Source organism: Cryptomeria japonica, chromosome 3 (genome assembly GCF_030272615.1).
Source record: "Cryptomeria japonica chromosome 3, Sugi_1.0, whole genome shotgun sequence".
NCBI lineage: Eukaryota > Viridiplantae > Streptophyta > Pinopsida > Cupressales > Cupressaceae > Cryptomeria > Cryptomeria japonica.
The window spans coordinates 302,597,557-302,619,842 of NC_081407.1; the positions used below are offsets into that span (position 1 = coordinate 302,597,557).

At 33.5% G+C, this 22,286-nt stretch overlaps 1 long non-coding RNA gene across 3 annotated transcripts in view; it reads left to right on the top strand.

Moving 5' to 3' along the window:
* Positions 1–5,379: 5,379 nt before the first annotated feature.
* Positions 5,380–22,286, top strand: part of LOC131034314 (uncharacterized) — a 29,841-nt gene continuing 12,934 nt past the window's right edge. For 2 of the 3 annotated variants that reach the window (XR_009103780.2, XR_009103779.2), the window contains exon 1: positions 5,380–6,041. This is a non-coding gene — a long non-coding RNA (uncharacterized LOC131034314). The remainder of the gene's footprint in view (positions 6,042–22,286) is intronic. The other variant, XR_009103778.2, reaches the window with a different exon arrangement.

Below are 22,286 nucleotides of genomic sequence, written 5' to 3' on the forward strand. Positions count from 1 at the left end.
CACCAAAAGGAAAACCTAACCCTAAGGTGTGAGCATTTAATAATTAAATATTAATTATTAAATGACTAATGTATGCATAAAGAGAAATCTTAAGAGGAGAGCAAAGTTAATTAATTAATATTTAATTATTAAATGCTCACACCTTAGGGTTAGGTTTTAATAATTAAATATCATTGCCCCCAGTTATGTGTGGGTGTGAAAACGTGACACAAGACATATGAGGCAATAACCTTGATTGCAGATCAATACCAAGCTATGGTAGAAATGATGTATGAATGGATGCCATGGATGTGATTGCATCAAGTAGGGAGGTTATGGATGCTATGGGTACAAAGAAGGCATCAAAATTGAAATAAGTAGGGAGGTTATTGTTTGACCAAGTAGCAAAGCTCACATTCCTATGGCAAAGATGCAACCACTCTTAAAAAAGATATCTAATAGCAAAGTATTATCTACATCAAAATAAAAGGATCTCATAATAAAGTGGTCATATCCACTTCCTCTAGATTCAACCATCAAGATGACCTCTACATGGGAGATATTGACATCCATCAAAATATGGGCAAAGGTGGAGTGACCAATGTTAGACATGGTTGAATCCAACTTAAAAAATGATCAATAACATTACCAATATCCTCAAAGAAAGTTTGTTCCTAGAATTGGAGAGAGAGGTAAGACAACCTTACCCAAATGTGCCTTCATAGTTTGAGAGAGAGAGAGAGGGAGTGTTGTTGTGCCCAAAAAATTATACTTCTAGACAAAACACAACAATTTTTTAAAAAAAGTGCTACTAAAATGCCTACCTTGAGTAACATAGTAGCTTAGCATGTGCATCAAATGATATTGCATGTGGAACATCATTGTCGACACACTGCCCAAAAGTGATACCATATCATGCATGGTACACATTAGTTGCACTTCATAAAAAAATATTCATTGTGTTTTGCCTTTGTCAAATTCTAGGCATGACAAGTGCTCACCCCACATCCACAATCAACCATTCAACAACAACTCCACATCCTTTAGAAAAAAATGAAAGGTTGAGATAAACAAACCCTCGGCATAAAGAAAAATTTCAATAGAATCCTCGATGAGAGGCTTATAAGACTCCAAAATCTAATTATGCAATTCTATGAAAGAAAACCAAAATATATTAAATCTGCAAATCAAACTTTTAAATATTTCAACCATTGCTATCCCACAAACCAAAAATCAGAATGTGAGAATAAAGAAGGATGAAAGTATTTCCACACTAAGAATAGATCTACATACATGTTAGCAATAATACAATTAAGAATATATAATCATATACATTATGTTTTAAGCAAATAAAACAAATTTAAATAAAATATATGTTTTTATCATACATGTTAAACTAAATAAAATTAAACACATTCATAATATGAAGCACTTTTATACTCGTGTAACTAAAAAATGATTAATATTAATAAACTACTTTCCCCGTGGATTTTTAAAGAATTAAATATAATTTTTTAACAGTAATGTAATTGGATACATACTTTGTATGTGGGAAAATAGGGAAAGATCTACCCCATGTAAAGCCTCGGGTACATAATAGGCGGTTGTGAGATATTCCTACAAAGAAAGCACCTACATTTTATGACACCTCATTCTCCTAAAAATGACACTCTTTTTTTTTTGTGAAGTTTTGCACTTGTAATACATACATCCCATCAAGATGGATATTTTAGGAAGATGAAAAGGATTTTTCATGGATGGTTTGTCACCTTACTAATTTTGATTGAGACAAAATGATCCTTTCAATACATTGTCTTCACGTATAGGTTTTTTACCATAGACAAGATACATCAACTTTTTATGAGGCTTTTGAACCATGGAATGAGAAAGAGGGCCACTTATGACAGCTTGTCATGCAACTATAAAAAGAAAGGAATCCTAGGTGATCCCCCAGGAGAACGATGTGAGGATATAATATCTGTTGATGTATTGCATCTCAATTTGGTTTAAGGGTCACATGAGTGGAGTGCACATTCAAATGAAAAACTTAGTGAAAAGCTTTTCTTTAAGAAAGGGCCCTAACCACTCATAACAAATTATCACTCTTACATAATGGACAAAATGAATTTATGGAGATCTCACATGAATTTGTCATTTCATGCAATAGGGTCAACTTAAAAGTTTTTGTGTGGGGACTTCTAAGAAACATCAACTATTAATGCATTTAATTCTAAAAGCCTAGCTTTTATTAATAGACAATTGCAAATTTGAGTGATAATCTCTCATACATTCTGGTCCATGGAAAATGAGGAAACTTGATAAGTAGATACCATCATTATAATTATATTTACAAGTTTAAGAGATCATATGCTTGGTATAATGAATTTGAATTTGTTTTTATTTAGTGTAAAAAGGGTAAATAATATTTAAAAATATTAGATAAATAAGGAGATGAGATTGCTTATTTAGTTGAGATAAATTAAAGTTGTAAATAAGAATTTAAATTAGGAGGATTAGGATTGTGAACATTAGAATCAATATTTGATGTTTTATTAAAAATTTGATATTTAAAAATTTAAAATTGATTAAAGATAAGAGATATATGATAATTATAATTTGAGTTGAGGGATCATGATTAGATTGAATCTATAATAAAGTCTAACTAGTGTGATTTCATCTAAAAAATGTAATTACATTTTCTATTGAAATATATGTTTAATATTAATAAAAAGTGGTTTTCTAAATTGTAAATAAACAAATAAAATAGTGCAATATTTAAGAAGCACTACTCAAAGTTTGTTATTTAAGGGTTGAAGTTCCAAGTTGGATCCTTTGGATTGAGGTAACAATTGCAAAATAGAGAGAATGACAATGAATACCATTATATGTGACGGTAATATATGACACTAAGCTAATGACTAATATCTTGAATTTTTTTTTTCTAGATTCAACTATGTAAAATATTTTTGTGTCAATGTTTCAGGTCACACTACGTGAACCGTCATCAAGATGAAAGATCGCAACTACTAGTATAAAATGTATGTTTGCAGATGTAAATAGATTATATAGAGGGCGGGGATAAAGTGAAGAAGGTGCACATAATTCAAGGAAGATGAATAAAGAGAAAAAGAAAAACTCTAAAATTATTAAAAGAAAATGAATAAAAGATATAGATAACAAGAAAAAGATAGACGAAAAAGTTAGAAGGGGGGCAAAATAATTGAAAAAGAGAAAGTGAGGGAGATAGATAAGAAAATAATGAAAATAAAAGCTAAATGCTAAACCGTGAGATGATAATAAGATAGCACAAAAGGTAAAAGAAAGAAACTAAAAGATAAAATTAAGAAAACTAAAAAATATAAGAAATTAAATACACATCATGCATAAATGTCGTGGTTAAAACACTTCGTTGGTGAAGCGGCCACCAAGGCTCAAACCCCTGTTGGGCCATTGTGTCTTCACTGGATCGTTGTGCTCGCGGGTTTGAACAAGTGAAGTGTGGGGATGAGGTCCCCCAATTGTGGCCTCACCGGTTCATAGCTCTGGGTCAAAAGCGTTTCACGTGGAGCCAGAGGGTGTGTCATGCCAGCGTCGCCGGTCACGTTAAAAAGTTTACCAAGCATTATTTAAAAAAACAAATACACATCATGCATAATTAATTTTTTAGAAATCTCTTATATTTAATTTTAAGGAAGAAAAATGACCAAAAGAACAAAAAATAACTAAAATTTAATAAATAAAAATTAATATAATTAAGCAATTGAACTAAAAGATAACTCTTAACATTAAAAAAAATAGAAAAAAAAATTAAATAAGAAGACAACATCTAGAGGAGAAAAAACTAAACCAAAACAACAATAAAACAAAGACAAAAACAAGCACAAAGGAATAAACAAGGAAATAGACCATTAAAATCCTTATAAAACTAATTTAAGCAAAATAGAAAAATGAGAAATAAAAGAGAGAAGATTGTCAAATAGGAAAATCAAAGATAAAAATAAAAAGGAATAAGAAAAAAAGGCAAAAATTAAAGGAAAGGAAGAAGAAGAAATAAAATCACGAGGAAAAAAGGAAAGAATTAGAGGAGAGAGAAATCTAAGAGTGGGGGGGGATTATGGGTTCTAAGGATATTTAAAAGAGGGAGCCATGAGGAGTTAAGGTTCCACCCTTCATCTCTGTTAAGGTTGGAAGGATGATTATGAATTTCAATGGCTTGTTTGAGCTTTCTCTTAAAAAGGTTATCCTCTTTGGAGAGGATTTGAGCGTTTTCTAAGAAGAAGTGGTGCTTGGTGGAGGAGTATAGATACAAGTTGATGAATGCTAATGTCCAAAGATGTTCTCAGAATGTGCTTTCACAATAAATGTTGTTTCATTGATATTTAGCTATCAATGATGCTTAACACTAACAAATGAAGACTATTGATTGAATCTTACAAAAGAAAGAAAGAAATTTTTAAATTTTTTTTAATATTTTATGAATGATAATGAATGATGTCTTTGTATTCATGATCTTAGATAATTAATTCAAACTTTTTGAAGCCCACAATGATGGGTCATAGCTAGATCCTAAGATTGGTGCCCTTGGAAAGAAATAATTTAAATTGGAAAAAAGGGACATGATCATCCCTAGAATTCCTTTAAGGGATAGAATTGCATGTGAGGTTTAGTCCAAGATAATTAAATTATGGAAATTAGGTCAAGTAGAATATAAATTGAGGAATATTACATGTCAAAGCATAAGTTCTAGGTTTAAAGTCAAGGAATATGCCAACACAATCAAATAATGCACCTAAATCATGAGTCAAATAAATCAATTCAAAGTGACAAATAATGAGTAAAGCATAATGAACACTTTTCTCCTCTACATTTTAAATTTATTTTTCATTAAAAAATATTTTTATAAATGTTCCCTTTTTATAAAGAGATGATTACATTAATAAAAGAAAGCTCATATAAACTATGATGAATAGAAAACTAAATTTTTTTTATTGTAATGGTGAAATTGTTATTCTCATTCTAGTTTCAAGCTAGTCTTGTGCCCATTTTCAGGAGATCACCTTGATAAATAAGTATTTTGGCAAATAACATAATGTGGTGCAAGGTTAGGTACTTATACCATTCTACCTACCTATCCATTACAAAAATTCTTATATGCCTACCCCTTATGACCTTTCATATGTTTACAAATTCTATACAATCACACTATTTACATATTTTTTACACCCATTATTTTGCATACTTCCATGTATATATATGTTACTAATGTTAATTAAGCCGATAGGCTTTAGTGTGGGAATTTATGCCCCGAAAATTGTCAGTATCCTAGATATTTTTTTAAACAGGAACGGGAAAATTGCTTAATGGTGATCGTTTGAAAATGCGAGTTACGAGGTTGATGAGTAATTAAGGTGAAAGCGGCCAAGTGGATGCACGGATAAATGTGTCGCTCGAGATGTGGCGAGTTTGTCCTTGCTCCATGAAAACTTCTCAGATACGCGAGCTCCTACTAGATTTGGCTATGCTTCCAAATGCTTGCAAAAGGGAATCTGCATAGTGTGATTAAATGTAGCGATGGAAAAGGCCTGCAAAATGTCGTGCGATGCATTATGTTAGCGGTTGTTTGATGCGTGAGAAGATTGAAATGGTTTTATTGGCATTAATGACTACTTTGGGCCTCGTTTGGGGTTTTCAATTTGAAGTATGGGCTTATGAAGAGAAGTACTTTTGCTAATAAATCGCCTTCCATACTCGCACTTGCCTTGTTACGTTAGGTCATACGACCTACCGCAAACTGTGTCATTCTAGATTCGGCCAACCTCTCCGCCTAGAACAGAGACCAGTGAAAATACAGTTGCTTCTCGCTACAACAAACGGGTATATTTCTTTCATTGTATACTCATGTCTCATGTAGCCTTGGAATTGTGGGTTTAAAACAGATTTTGAGTATTTCGGCTGGGATATTCTTTGTGAAGAGAACACTACGAAGAAAATAATGAGACGTGTCTGTAGTTGGGTTTCTTCATCCAAGATAAGCATTGTGTGCTCCTTTCATTTGGAAATGGGTATAATTTTCTATACTTTGCATTTTTTATACCTGCAGAAAGGGTAATTGTTGAAAGAACGGTTGTTTATTTGCATTCTCGACACGCTGATTAATATGGGTTTTATTTTTTATAACAAAAAATATTGAGTTGGGTGTGCAATGGATTTAAAACCCGATTTGGTAGTTTGTGAGCCTTTTTGAAACCTTGAATAATTTTGGGGTGTCTTTAGAAAACGAAAAATTGTTCGACTATTATGTTCATTTTTCCTACAATTTCAAAAGCATGATTGAATTAGGGTTGTTTTTTGAAAATGATGAACACAAGCTTTGCCTCTACCCTAGCAGTCATTCAATATTTTCCTCAAACAATATTTTCCTCAAAAGATTGGTGTGCAGTGATTGACCTGGCAGCCGTTAAATTTTTTTCTGAAAGAAAATACTGTGCAGTGATTGATTATCCCCTATAGGCACTTTTTTTTTTTGAAATATCATTCATAATCTCATTCTCAGAACGGACTTGTTCCATCGAACTTCTATAGCAACATAATCTGTGTTGAGATCATTTCCACTTCAAAGATTGAAAAGAAATACACTATTTGCAGATTGGATATAAAACCCAATTTGGTAGTTTGTGAGACTTTTTGAAACCTTGATTAATTTTGGGGTGTCTTTGGAAAACAAAATATTGTTCGACTATTATGTTCATTTTGTCTGCAATTTCAAAAGCGTGATTGAATTAGGGTTTTTTTTTAAATGATGAACATGAGCTTTGCCTCTACCCTAGCAGTCGTTCAATATTTTCCTCAAAAGATTGTTGCGCAATGATTGACCTAGCAACCATTACATTTTTTTCTGAATAAAATATTGTGCAGTGATTGATTATCCCCTATAGGCACTTTGGTTTTTTTTTTGAGATATCATTCATAATCTCATTCTCAGAACGCACTTGTTCCATCGAACTTCTATAGCAACAAAACCTGTGTTGAGATCATTTCCACTTCAAAGATTGAAAAGAAATACACTGTTTGCAGATGTCCTTTCAGTCAAAGAGTTTCCACACAATCTCCTTTTACAGGTTCTTCCGTTAGAATTTGATATATTGTGAATTACAACATTCCAACCATTTTCACTATTTATGATAAAAAGGATATTTTACAGACAATCTCTTTTCATAACACCACTTGCAATGTTTGGACTAAGAAAAGGATATTTCAATCGGAAAAGGCTTGGACAATGTAGAAGTAAACAGAAAAATGCAGGATATTAGAGATGAAACATACATTTGTATATAGAGAATAGACAAAATCATGACCAAGTTCTTCTGACTGTTCTCTCAAAATAAAGCATGTAAAATGGCCAATATCAAGGAAATGGCCTGCATAAAAAAAGACCTGCAAAACAAATACAAAACATAATTTCAATATTCTTATAAGGTAGAGGCCAATATCAATGTTAGAAAACCGAAGCTCCCACACACATTTGAAAGATGTTGTAATCCATAACTCGTAACTACAATTCAATGGGAGCCAATGAATAGTGCATATATATAGCTTTATATATATATGTATATATAATAAATTACCTCTTTTACACCGTTGACTCAAAGATGAGATAAATACATATCTATGTATATGTATACATATATATGTACATGTATATATATACATACATATTTATGTTTCTACATACACATGCATATATATATCTTTATATATATATATATAAATATGTGTATATGCATGTGTATGTAGAAACCACCTCTTTTACATCGTTGACTGAAAATTTAAACTGCATGCTCTGTACACAACATTTGTGGGAGAATTAGGATGCAAAGTGGAAATATTTGCTGAATATGCAAATGGTGAGAAAGCTATTGCTTTGCTACAAGACCTCGAAAACACTTGGACAATGAGGACGTGTTTCCAGCTGATCTAAGTTTTTTTAAGTATCACATTCACCTTATAGCTATTGCAAAATTTAAGAGGTTGGCAAGTTTCACAAGAAGCCACATCATTTTTCACCACTTCTTTCAATTGCTTTTAATATATTTTACTTCTTATGCAATGATACTTAAAAAAACTCAGATCACCTTAAAACACGTTCTAATTGGTAAGGTGTTTTCTAGGTCTTGTAGCAAAGCAACAACTTTCTCACCATTTGCATATTCAACAAATATTTCCACTTTTCATTCTCAATCCCCCACATATGTTGTGTGTAGAGCATGTGGCCTAAAAAAAACAATAGGCAATAACATCATTTATACCCTTCATGTCTTGTATTGTCATGTAAGGACTCTGCAGTTTAACTACAAATTGTGATTGTTGTTTCCTGAAAGTCTATTGAACTAAAAAATACTGTGTGCTTTAATACTTTCTTTCGACAATAACGTGATGGAATAATAACAACTTCTTTGTTGAAATCTGTATATATTGAAGTGTTTAAAAGCCTTTGAAATGACAAACATATAGCCACACATCTATGGATATATATATTGTATATGCATATACTATGTATGTTTTTGTATGTAGATGCAAATAATACAGAGACATACAAAAAATATATATGCATATATTTACATGTATATGTCTGCGTTTTAATATTGTACATGTATATATATATGTGTGTGTGTATACATATATACACACACACACATATATATAGATACACACACACACACATGTATACATATATATACGTGCAAAGAAAAATCTATGCGTAAATTCATGAGGATCTTTGTCTATGTATCTATATACATATATATACATGTGTATATATAATATATGTATGTGTGCATGTACATTGATATGCGTGCATTTTCAAAGGTCTTCGCTTGCCGTAATGTATATATCCATTTTTTCAGTTCTGACTGTATATGTCTACCCAACTATTGTCTTTTGCATACATGCATTCGTTTGTGTTGGTGATCCAAATTGGTTTAGCTGAAACTTGTATTGTGCTTTTTTTTTCTGTGTCTGCTTATGTCCTGAATTTCAATATGGCTTGTGTTTGCCATTAAAATGTATTAATTTGTGTTTATTATTGTGACATAGACTTTCTATTTCACCAAACAAAAATCCATTCCTCAGTTGTACATAATAGTTTCCGTTATGTCATCTACGATAGGCTTTGTTGATGGCTCAAAAAAGCTTCTGCAAAATTTTTGGTAAGCTTATTTGTTCATATGTTTTCTCATATTCATCTTATTTGCAATCATTATATGTCTATTTTTTCTTCTCTTTTGTAAAGAATTATCCTCCTTCAATGTAAGTGGATATACCAGTATGTGTCGGTGTTTCAAGTAGTTTCTAGATCTGTTTATGTATATAAATAGATTCACAAAAGTGTTGCATGCATTGTCCTTGTGCATTTGCACGAGTGAATACATGAATCTATAATGTGTCCATGCACACAGAAGAGCATCTATAGAGAAAACCATACACAAATAGTAATACATATTGTTGTACATGTGGATCTCTCGATATGTCTAGATTCCACTATTCCTCTTCGAGGCTATGCATAGACACATATACATTCATATATTCATGTATGTTCTTGTATACATGGATACATATGTATATTGCCCATTTGTGAAAATATAGAGAAGCTCCAAAAAAAAAAAAGTCGCCATAGCCATGTCAATGCATACAGATGTACATGACCTTGTGTGTCTATTTAGCTATCTTCTACTGTCCTTGTAGGAGCTGCAACCACAGGTACAACTAACCCCACATGCAATCATGTACATCAACATTGGGTTGATGTCCCATCTCCAATGCTTCAACTTTTATATTTTGAGAAACTGACAAGCAATGAAGATGAGAGTGCACGATATAAGATTATTTTGTCTGATGCCATACACATGCAATTGGCGATCTTGCCACCTAAGTATAGTAATATGTTTCTTTCAGAGACATTGAAGATAGGTTCTATACTATCGTTGACAACTTATACTTGTAGAAATATTTGGAACTCTAGTTAGGGTGTTCTATATGTTCTCATAGTTTGTTCTTTTCTTTTAAAATGTTCATTTGCACACTGTGCAGATTATTCAACCTGTTGTTTTGTCTGTTTTATAGGAGTATAATAATATTCAGCCTTGCTGTCAAATTTACAAATTCTCCATTACTTGGAAACCTAGATACCTATTTAGAGAGCAAGAACAACAAATGTTGGGTCGAGACACACCTCCCACATCTAAATGTTCCCTTAAATTTAGAATACACCTCCCACCTGTACAACATGAATCTTCTGATAATATCAGCTTGATAAAAGCCTTGAACCCCTTTCAAAATAAATGGACAATAAAAGAGCATATGACGAACACGAGGAAGATGCATCAGTATAGTAAACCAAAATCCAGTGGCCAAGTATTTAGCTTTGACATGATAGATGATTAAGGTACTGAAATTAGAATAACTTGCTTTGGCGATATAGTAGAGATGCATCATCATAGGGTTGAAGCAAGAGCATATTATTGTGTATCAAAAGGTTGCGTTAGAGAAGCCAACAAAAAAATGGAATAAGCTTAATAGTCATCTTGAGATTACTATGGACCACAGTTCAATATTGAAGTGTTGTGATGTTGTAGTTCATGGTCAAGGAAATACTTCTTGATTCACACCAATCAATGAAATTACATATTGCACCAACAATACTTTAGTTGATGTTATTGGTATTGTGGTTGGTGTCGGAGAAGCCTCAATAATCCGCAGAAAAGATGGAAGTGAAGTGAAAAAAAGAATTGTGAAAATAAATGATATGTCAACTTTTACTATTGATGTTAACTTATGGGGAGCAACATGGGAAGGGTTAGGTGAAGATTTGAAGAATATGCATGCATCCCAAACAACTATGGTCCTTGTAGTAAAAAATGCTCGTGTTGTTTGTTTCAATGGAAAGGTGATTAACGCAACCACAACAACAACTCTAAATATAAACCCTTCTACCCCTGAAACAAAGACACTTATGTCGAGAGGAAACATTCCAGTTGACCTTTTACCATTGTCTTGTGTTGTTGGGAAGCTTAACTCACAATACAACAGGATGACAATCACATCTATTTTAGAGCATATGAGTGTTCTCTATGAAATAGTTGAAACTACTATTAGGGTTGTTGTCAGAATCATAAAAACTGATTCTTTTTGCTATCTCGCCTGCCCTTTGCAAATTAATGGCAAAGAGTGTAAAAAAAAATGCATCCAACAAAATGACAATGTATGGTTTTGTTCCACATGTTAGACTCATATGCCTGAATGCAATTACAAATACTTATTATAGATGATGCTCCAAGACCATACAAACACTCTTTGGGCTACTGCCTTTGATGAAGTTGGCACAAATCTACTGCAGATATCTGCCAAGGACCTTTACATGTTGCATTATGATTTGACTACAGAGAGAACACCCCAATCTATTATCAAGGGTGTATTCTTATATTTCTTTGTTTTCACACTCTCTATTATAACATACATGTACAATTAAAAGCCTAGGCTCAAAGCAACAATGACCAAAGTTACGAATATTGATTTCCATGCTGAATGTGCTCTTTTGCTTGCAGACATTGCTCAGATGAGTGCAGCTATAGAATTCCAACCCAGTTAGATAGTGATGCTTTTAATGACCCTTTTGATCTTCATAGTATAGATAGATAGCTGTAGAAATCACTCGGATGCATACACCTGTAGAATTGCATATAAATAAAATAATTTTCATTTTTACAATTGTTCACATTTTGGTTGTAAACTTAGTTTGATGTTCAACTTTCTCAGACCTAAATAAAAAAAACCTCATTATACATTGGTATATATACTTGTTTATCGACTATTAACTCTATATTGACATTATGTGTGCTTACATCCTCCATGCCTTTTTTCCATTATCTTTGTTATTGAAAGGTTGAAATCTTTAATGAATGTTTTGCTTAAGATTTGAGCTCAATGTATCTTTTCCATCCTAATTCTCACGGTGTGCTAATCATTCTTTAACCTCATTTGTTGTGTTTGTATATATATAAGAGATTATACATATGTGTGGCCGAAGCTTTCATTTTTTCCATTTTAGAGGTCTGCAAATCATTAATTTAATTCCCTTCATGTAATTTTGTGTATACAAAAAGCATTATATCTATGTACGACTCCATCTTTATATCATTAAAAATATTTGAGTGTCTATTGTCTTGTTTGATAAATACTATAATTGTTGTTCTTGCATTGAACTGTACATGTCCAATTTCCTTTATCCACCACAAACATACGGATGTATTCACATATATCTCCATGACATCCTGTGTAACAGTATATTGGAATATCTATATGTGTACATAATTTTATCTATGTCTATCTGTGCAAAACAAATTCTTCCCAAATACCATAAGTCTCATTAATGCTATGGAAAGCTTCTTGCAGTTAAATATACATTTCAATGATTGCATTGGGAAAATGCTTTCAATTTGGAACGACAGCCAAAACATATGTACTACTACCATACACAACAATTTCTTCTTATTGCATTGACTTGTGCAACTACAATTTACTTTATACATCACAAACATAGGCATCTATACACATGTATCTTCATTAAATCCTATGTAACTGTATGTATGAATCTATATATGTGTACGCAACTTTATTTATCTGTATGTTTACAAACATATATACTTGTATGTATACTTTTGTAGTGTTCATTAACTGACCTTACAAAGCAAAACTTGACCTGGATTTTTCACTAGCTGCTACAAAAAAAAGAGAACAAATACAAAATTATCAGCTAAGCTGGTTCTTTACTTTTTAAATCCACCTACTTGAGCAAAAAATACAAAGAAATTAACAAAACTCCAATAACATATATATCTATATATATATATATACACACACACATATATATAGCTATATATATGTGTATGTTTTTTGTGTGTGTATATATATGTATATGTACATAAATACATACATATATCATTGCACATCTTGAAAATTTCAAATCACCATAAATACAAAATACTGATTGTACTTCTTCAACATTGTGTGTTTGGCCAAGGCGCACAATTTCCTTAGGGTGGGTGCAACTAAGAAATTCAACGTTTACTCCAATCGGCAATGGAGGGTGGAGAACCATTGGCAGGGATTTGGGGTTCTACCATTTGGAGACCATTTATAGATACATGAAAATATTTTATATATATGTATATGTACATAAATACACACATACATACATACATACATACATACATACATACATACATACATACATATATATATATATATATCCGTGTGTGTGTGTATGTATCTTGAAAATTTCAATTCACCACAAAGACAAAATACCGATTGCGCTTCAGCATTGTGCGTTTGACCGAGATGCACAATTTCCTTAGGCTGGGTCCAACTAAGAAATTTAGCGTTTACTGCAAATGACAATGGAGGGTGGAGAACCATTGGCAGGGATTTGGGGTTCTACCATTTGGAGACCATTTATAGATACATGAAAATATTTAATTAACCGCATGTACAACGATATATAAATTACTATACATGTTTATATATATTGTCATATATATATATATATATATATATATATGCATGTATGACAAAACTTGCATCCACAAACAAATTCTTCCTTCCCAAATACCATAACTCTCTTTAATACTATCGAAAGCTTCCTGCGGTTAAATATGCATTTCAATGATTGCATTGGGCAAACACTTTCAATGTACAACACATGCACGGTTATTTTTATTTACAGTTCTTAGTTCTCCATTCAAATTCTAATACACTCTAGCCTTTCAAAATATATGAAATAATAATGCAGGATGCCACAGAAGAATTCAATGTAAAGAAAGCTAAAGCTAAAAGAAGACAACAAAATCACCGTTATTACACAAAACACAAGGAAAAGATCTCAAAAAAACATCGGTTGGAGCGGTTCAACTGTCAAAAGCTTTCTCCTATGCAAACACCATGTGCAACCCTTAGAATAAAAGAGCCATCAACACTTACATCAAACAAAATCCCTACTATATCACATGTAATGCCCAATATTACTTCACCTGAAATGAATGAAGCTTCCTTCAATAATAGGAAACAACATAAAAGAGATGCACCACAAGAAAATCAGTTTGTCTACCAACACAAAATATTAGACAATGCAAGTACAAAACAATCTACAATAGATTGTTTCTCTAATATGGAGTACACTCAAGCATTGAAATCCTTCCGCAATTGCATTGATGCACTATCAATGTTTCAAACATGTACTATTTGTAAGGAAATATATATTGGAATACTCATACGCAAATGCCAACCTCAAATTATCAGTTCAAGATGCTTTGCTGAAAGAGGTGTTCATCGATTCTCTTCAGCTAATAACTTGGACCCAGGTGAACAACCCCTTGTATTAAAGAAGCTTATCCAAGTAGAGGAGATGCTCATTGCTCGAGTTTCTCCTCTTTTACAAGTGACTCATGCAAGAGGTGGCTAATACAAATAATCTAGTCACACTATTAGTTTCCCTCAAGACATCTTGGAAATTGTGAAGGTTTTACCATGGAAATTACAAGATTTGGAAGTCCTCATCATTCGAAGAAGCAATATTCAAGGCAAGAATTATGACTGCTATGTAAATAAATTCCATGTTATTGATGCATTGACTTATAAAATTCAACATGACCAGTAGTACAAGGAAGTTGTCATAGATTTTGGAGTTGTCAATTTACTTCCTGATACTACAACAGATGTATCAAATATGCTACATTGTTTTGAAGAGAATACCGATTAACCAACTATTCCAACAATTGAAGATATTTTCCACAGTTGCAATGACTATGGTGCAGAAACTTCAACATATTTCATTCCAAAAATGTCAGTTGCAACTCAAGAGCTAGATGCCATTAAAAACACGTTGCAACTAGATGCTACTGAAGATAATATTATATCCTGGCCTCAAATAGACTTCTCTCCAATAAATGAATATAACACTAAAGGTTTATTAATCATGGAATTCCCTACACTCTTTCTAACTGGAATTTCTTTTCTGTTGCAACCGCGTATCAAACATGTTCATTTGCATGAGTATGCACTCCACTTAATTAGATACTTTGACCAAAGATTTGGACAACATGTTAGGTTCCGCCATTACATTTGCAATTTGATTATGAGGCATCGTTCACAACAATTTGCAATTGTCTTTATTAAAACTAACATGGAAGAGCCCTTGTCAACCAATTTGCACACACTTCGTGAACGACTTCAAAACACTCCTAATGATGAGATGCCAAAACAATTTCTATGATTTGGTGCATCCCTTAGAGGCACCTGCACATATTGGAACAAATATCAGAAAGACCTGACTGTAATGATCTTCCAATTGGGAACACCCACATTGTTTTTTACATTGAGTTCAACTGATACTAAATGGCCTGATCTGCATAGGCTCTTCCATGAAAATGATAGACATAACATACAATTTACAAGAAAACAACTTATAGAGCACGCAATCCGCAATCCACACATAACAACATTATACTTGCACAACAAATTTACAATATTTCAAGATGAAATTATTCATAAATTGTTCCAAGCAAAAGACCATTGGTATAGATGTGAATGGCAGCATCGTGGCTCAGGACATATTCATGGTTTTATATGGCTTCCAGGTGCACTAAATCATATCACAAAATCAAATGATGGAATGGAAAAGTCAACAAGTTATATACATGCTTACATGTAGCGTCCTTCTCAATTAAATACAACAAGTCTCTTACAATCTACAAAGGACTTCATATATTCCTCAATGTAAGAAAGCAAAATAGCAAATTAGAGAGAAAAAGCAATTGTAAAAGTATATCCACATTTTCATGACCCTCCCATGAAGATAGTGATGACTTTGAGATTTTATGTTGGTCTGAACTGTTGTTGTACAAACTGTTCCATGACATTCCAACAGAAACAGGGACTTCAAAAGATCAAATAATAGCTAATTGGAAAGACTTTAGTATGACCAATTACAATCGGTTTTATGATCACCAAATTATACATGCTTCTACACCTCAAGATACATATGATAGTGAGAATGATAATTGTCAAAATCAAGAGGACTCAAATCTATATGAGTTGGAATTGCTATCATAGATGGAAGCTACAAATAACTTTACCAAAAATGAATTGCAAATGCTAGGCCAACGTGACTATGATATTAACTACTTATGGCCCACAAATATTGCAGATGAACAATTAGACTCTATTGCTATCCAATTCATATATTCAAGTAAATTGCAATTTCAACCATCTAGCATCCAAGTCTCTGGCATAGACACAAAGAAATTCCATCTCTCCTCTAAACAAAGACTTGCACTTCACATAATTCTACAACATCGTTCTAAACAAGCTGCAACAACACCCCTACAAATGATTATTCAAGGAATAGCAGACACTGGAAAATCATTCTTAATAGATTGCATTAGATAAAAGATAAATGGCTCCCGGAGTCTGAAGGCGAATCCATTATTGGTTCTTGCTCCAACAGGTGTTGCTGGATATAATATACAAGGACCAACAATTCATGCAGGGCTTCAAATACCTATAAAAGAAATGCATCCTTTGATAGGACAAGCATTGTCGACATTCCAAGAGCATTTTAGGCATGTTAAATATATTCTAATAGATGAAATTGTTACTATTTATTAAGTTGCCATTAGTTTTATATCAAAGTCATTCTATATACTCTAGTCGGTTACTACTACTGAAATATTCAGTCGGTAAGCACAGAGCAATCGGTTATAGAAGAAAGTAGTCATAGAGCCTAGTATTCACCGAGCTGTCTACCGAGTAACACTCTATGTCTATCGAGCAACAATAATGATACACCAAGTTGATATACACCAAGTGAAACGTTTTACCAGATTCATTGAACCTAGACACTTATGTGAAAATGTGTTACAAGATCGAGGAACAAAGAACCGCTATCACATTGGAAATTGCACTTAAAGATTTTGTATGATTTTGAGGTCATCTATCCAATGAAACATTTTGCATGATTATTCATTCGATAAATCATGTTTGTAAGATCAAAGCAATGAACAGATCACCGACATAAGAGATCTATTTATACAACATGGATTAAGGATAAAAATATGGAAAAACAGAGATATATGAAGCAAGACATATGTGATAGATAAGGAAGCACTGAGTATTGTGACTGTCAGAGACACAAACGTCACCGAGAAGGATTTCAGAGAATAGTCAAGGAACAGAGTAAACAGAAAGGTTTACCGAGTTACTTTATGGGTTACCAAGGTATGTTATAAGCAAGGTAATCTCATTTTGAGCACATAGAATCTGCTTTAACATTCCAGATGTAAAGTTGCAAATATTTGTAAACATTTTATTGTAATATTTTGAGTTGTAAGAGAAACCTTTAATAGGGTAAAAGACTCTAACAAAGTCTATAAATTGTAAAGCCTTTAACCAGGTGCAACATTTATAATAAGTGTTGTAAAATCCTTTAGCAAGGTAGATCTAACGATCTCAATACTCCTAACAGGGTAAGCTATCAGAAATAGCTGAACATGTAGCTCTAACCGAGCAACCTTTATTATTGCAGTAGTGAAGTTGTGGGTGCCATCCCCACCACAGTTTTTCTCTCTAACCAAGAGTTTCTGCGTAACCAAAATATATGTGTTATGGAGTGAATCATGTATGATTGTTATTTATTTGTTTTAGCTTTATGTTATGTTACAACAGTTTTTGGTTTATGCATAACAGTAAAGATATTCTTGAAGAAAGATTGAAGTACTGATTCACCTCTCCCCTCTCAGTACATTAGCTTTCCATATTGGGCCTAACAATTGGTATCAGAGCTTCAATCTTGGAAAAGGGTTAAACAGCCTAAAGAGAAAGATCTTATCAATGGAAGGCTATAAACAATCTTAGAGAATTGTGTATCTGCAAGAAGAGTTGGATCATGCCAATCAAGTGATTGCAGACATGCAAAGACAAATGCAAAAATCATTGAAAGTTAAAAGAAGATTATCTGATGATTTGCAAGACTCTCAAGAGTTAGTGGAACAAATTGAAACATCATCTAAGAACAATATATGTGAAGAGATTGAAGAAATGATTGAAGAACTGAAGGAAAAGAACAAAGCACTGACTGATCAGCTAAAAGCAATGAACATGAACATTTGAGCACAAAGATGACTGAAAATCTGGATGCATTGAGGATAGCTGAGGACAAAGTAAGAGATCTAGAAAGAGAAAAACAACAGCTTGAAGCATTAGTATCTGAAAAGAATGATGAAATCACAAGGATGACTTGGATTCAACAAAATATGTCAGATCAATTGGGTTATGCACATCATGAAGCATATCTAAAAGATGAAGAGAATCAAGCATTAAAACTTGAAGTATCAAGGTTGACCGATGAACTTGAAACAGAGAAGAAATCCAAAGAAACACTGGAAAAGAGTTATGAAGCATCAAAGATGTTGGATGAGCAACTGAATACAAAAAGACCCAACAAAGTTGTAGGACTCAGTTACAAGGGAAAATACTCTACCCAGAAGGGAATCCACACTACCGAAAGAGGAGAATCATCAAAGCAAGCTGGAAACAAGAAGAACATCAAAAGAAATAAACATATTTGCAACTACTGTGGAAATCAAGGACATACTGCCAACATGTGTCATATCAGAAAAGGTAAGCAACCGAATGTCACAAGGTCTAATGGTTATTGTTACAATTGCAATAAATATGGTTACACATCTAACCAATGTAGGACAAAGTCTATTAGTAATTATCAGAAGGCAAAATTCAAAGGATTTTGTAAAAACTGCTATAGATATGGACATAGTACCGAGAAGTGTTGGTTTGAGCAAAAGAACTATATGAGGTACGCAAACCGAACAAATACTAGAGGCTACCGAACTCATACAGATCCTAACCGACAGTATTCTGCAGTACCATGGGATTACAATACAAGGATATGGTGTGAATGTTGTGGAAGATATGGACACATAAGATCCTGGTATGGCATGTTTTCATTGTCACAAAGTTGGACACTTAGCTAATGATTGTAGAGATCAACCTAGAGGAGACACTGAGGAAATAAAAGGCAAATTACAAATGATTTGGAAAAAGAAGGAAATTGTGTCAAATGAAGAAAGCACCTTATCTACCGAGTTAGGTGCACCTATTCCAAATTAATCGGTAAAGGTATGAAGGGACTGCATTCTCTCAAAGGCTAAATCTTAACAGTTCCTATTTTATCATGTACTTAATTTAAAATCTACATAATTAAAGATGCATTAGAAAATTTGAAATCTTATCAAGTCTTTTGGAAGCCTGTCAAGTCGGTAAATGCAGGAAGTTTGGCTACTCGGTAAAAGCATAAAAAGGGAAGTGATACCGAGTGCATTTAATGTTTTCTGACCTAACTGCATGAAGCCTGATAAGGTATAATGTGTACTTAAAGCACTTTGCGCAGTCATTTTACACTTACCAAGTTTTCAGAAAGCAGAGCAAAGCGACTCAAAGGCGATCAAACCACCTCCCGAGCGAATTTCAAGGTATTTACACATCGATCTCAAGCATTTCTTAGAGCTAGCTACTGAGAAATATCAGTTGTGATTATTTAGTTTATATCTGTTTGCCATTTGAAGGTTTTCAAACCCTAGGAATCTTTTGTTAAGAGATTATCCAAAATTTGCAATGGCACCTAAGATCCAGAAGCCCGTTGTTGTTGAGAACATTGAAAAGCCCTCACTGAAATACTCTCTAACTCCCAAAGTCGCATCTGAACTGGATGACAAAACTACATTTTCACTCATTCCGGATAGGGTTTTACTAGTTGAGGATGTTAGATTCTTCACTAAATGTCATGTTGAGGAACTAGGTCATGTTGAAATCAAGGACACATATGATGAATTGTGTACCGATGGGAAATTGGATAGCAAGTATAAACACATCAAAGTCAAGGGATTGACCGAAGCCCTAACCTATCCCTGTGTTTTCAAACCCTAATGGGTCAAGTTTGTTCTGAGCAGAGTTCATGATGATTTTATGTGGTTAGAGGAGCAACCATTCAAAATCACCAAGGAAATCATTCATTTGATCACCGGTTACCCTATTTTTGATCATGCCCGAGCTCAGAAAATGATATCACAGAAGGAATTGATCACTCTAACTAGAGTTGAATTAGATTGCACAGGACTGAAATTGAACAATGTCATAGATGCAGAGCTGAAATTTGCCATTAGAGTAATAGGTTATTGTTTCTTCCAATCAGCAAGGGAAAACAATGTACCCTATGCAGTAGTCGATTTAGCATATAAAATTGTAAAGAAAGGAATGAAAATTGATCTTTGTGAGGTATTGTTGAAAAACCTGTTTGAGAATCTCAATACCATAAGGAAGCCAAAGAAGAACAACTCGGCAAATACACTAAAGTTTGGATCACTTTTGGTATGCATGTTTTTCTATTTTGAGAATTATTTTCCATCAGTCGGTAATATAGTTTGGGAGCTACACCGACCAATCACCCATCAAATCAATTACTTCATCAAGAACCTAGGTGATAACTTTAATGATATTATGGATGATTACTTTAGCAAGCTTCAAGAGAAGATGCATAATAGGTATAGAACTCCACTCAAGTTAGTGGAGAAATACAAAGATGATATATGTTTTGAAGTAGACACTGACTACTGCTATATCAATGCTGTGGAACCTAGAACTCAATATTTGCCACCTATGGGTTATGAGATTGATTTTGACATCACACAACAACAGATAGATGAATTTCTTACATTACCAAGGCATGCTACCAAGCTGAGATACAATACATTTGAAGAAGTTAAAGAGAAAGTTAAGATGAGCATTGTAGTACCCAAGGCTACAAGGAAAGCAACAAAAATGATCAATGCATTAACAGAGAAATTTGTAGAAGGATCTTCCTCCACACCTGTTAAGGGCACTGTATTCATTACCGAGGAGGAATCAGAAGCCCAAGAGGCAGCTATTACACTGAGCACCGAGTTGCCTAAGGGAAAATTTTTGAAAAGAAAGAAACATGATAGATCAAAGGTATCACCAACTCCTCCAGCAAAGCGACCTAACACAAGAGCATCTGCAACATCACCAAGTAAGAAACCAAAGAATGTTGCCGCACCAAAGGTAACAAAAACATATAAGAAATCTACTCGGAGACTCATTTTGACAAAAGAGTCCAGTGACACTGAATCTAAAGACAAAAACAAATTTCAGATTGTCAAGAGTAAAAAGGTAAATGTACATAGCGTTGATAATTTTTGTACTAATCTGAAGCAATATGGTGGATTTGGAGCATTTAGATATGTTAAGTATGAATCCAGATCTGATGATGAAAAGAGACAAATTGAAGAAGCTGTCATATGCACACTTTTGAAATTCTGATTGGTCCCATTGGAAGTAATTAATTCCCTTCCAAAAGAACTGTATTCGCACATTGATAACAGGTGGACATATGCCATGGACTCGGAAAAGTAGATGAGAGAAAGAAGTCTGGTACATCTCTTTCCAGATATGTCAGTAGATGAGATCAAAGAACATTTGAAAAACTCCCACAAAAACTTCCTAGTCAAGCAAAGAGCCTTAAAATTGATGAATGGACTTTATTTGGATGTAGAGAATGAAACCAAAGAAAAATGGCAAGAAATCTTTCGAATCAAGAATGCTGGTGAGTAAGCTGAAGTTGAAATAGTTGATGTCACCGAGCAAGATCTTGATATCACTAAGAAAGACCCTATTGACACTATACAAATTGATGAGGATATCATGGACACCGAGGCACCAGAACAAAAAATGATAGAAGGGAATGCTTATGCTCAACTAGTTTCAAGTGAATCAGTTTTGGAACAAGTTTAGCCCTAACCTATGATCAATCAGCCTATTTCAACTGTGGCCCCTTAGGATACTGAACAAGGGACAAAGGGTCACAAGTCTACAGAAGGAGAAGCTACTTCTCAGGCCACTGGGGAACAGACCTCACAAGCACCTTCTAGCACTGAAAATGTTACAACCGAGACCCCAAGCACAGAGGCACCAAAGGACACTACAAAGGCTAAAGAAATTGACCAAAGTGTTGCCTCTATTGAGCAACCTACTGATGGTCAGCAAGCCTCCCAAGCCATTGTCTTATTCCAACCGGTGAAAGCTAAAGAAAAGAAAATGAAAAAGCATAGTTTCAAATTAGATTTGTCAAAACCAATAGTGTTGCCAAATGTAGATATATCCAAATTAAA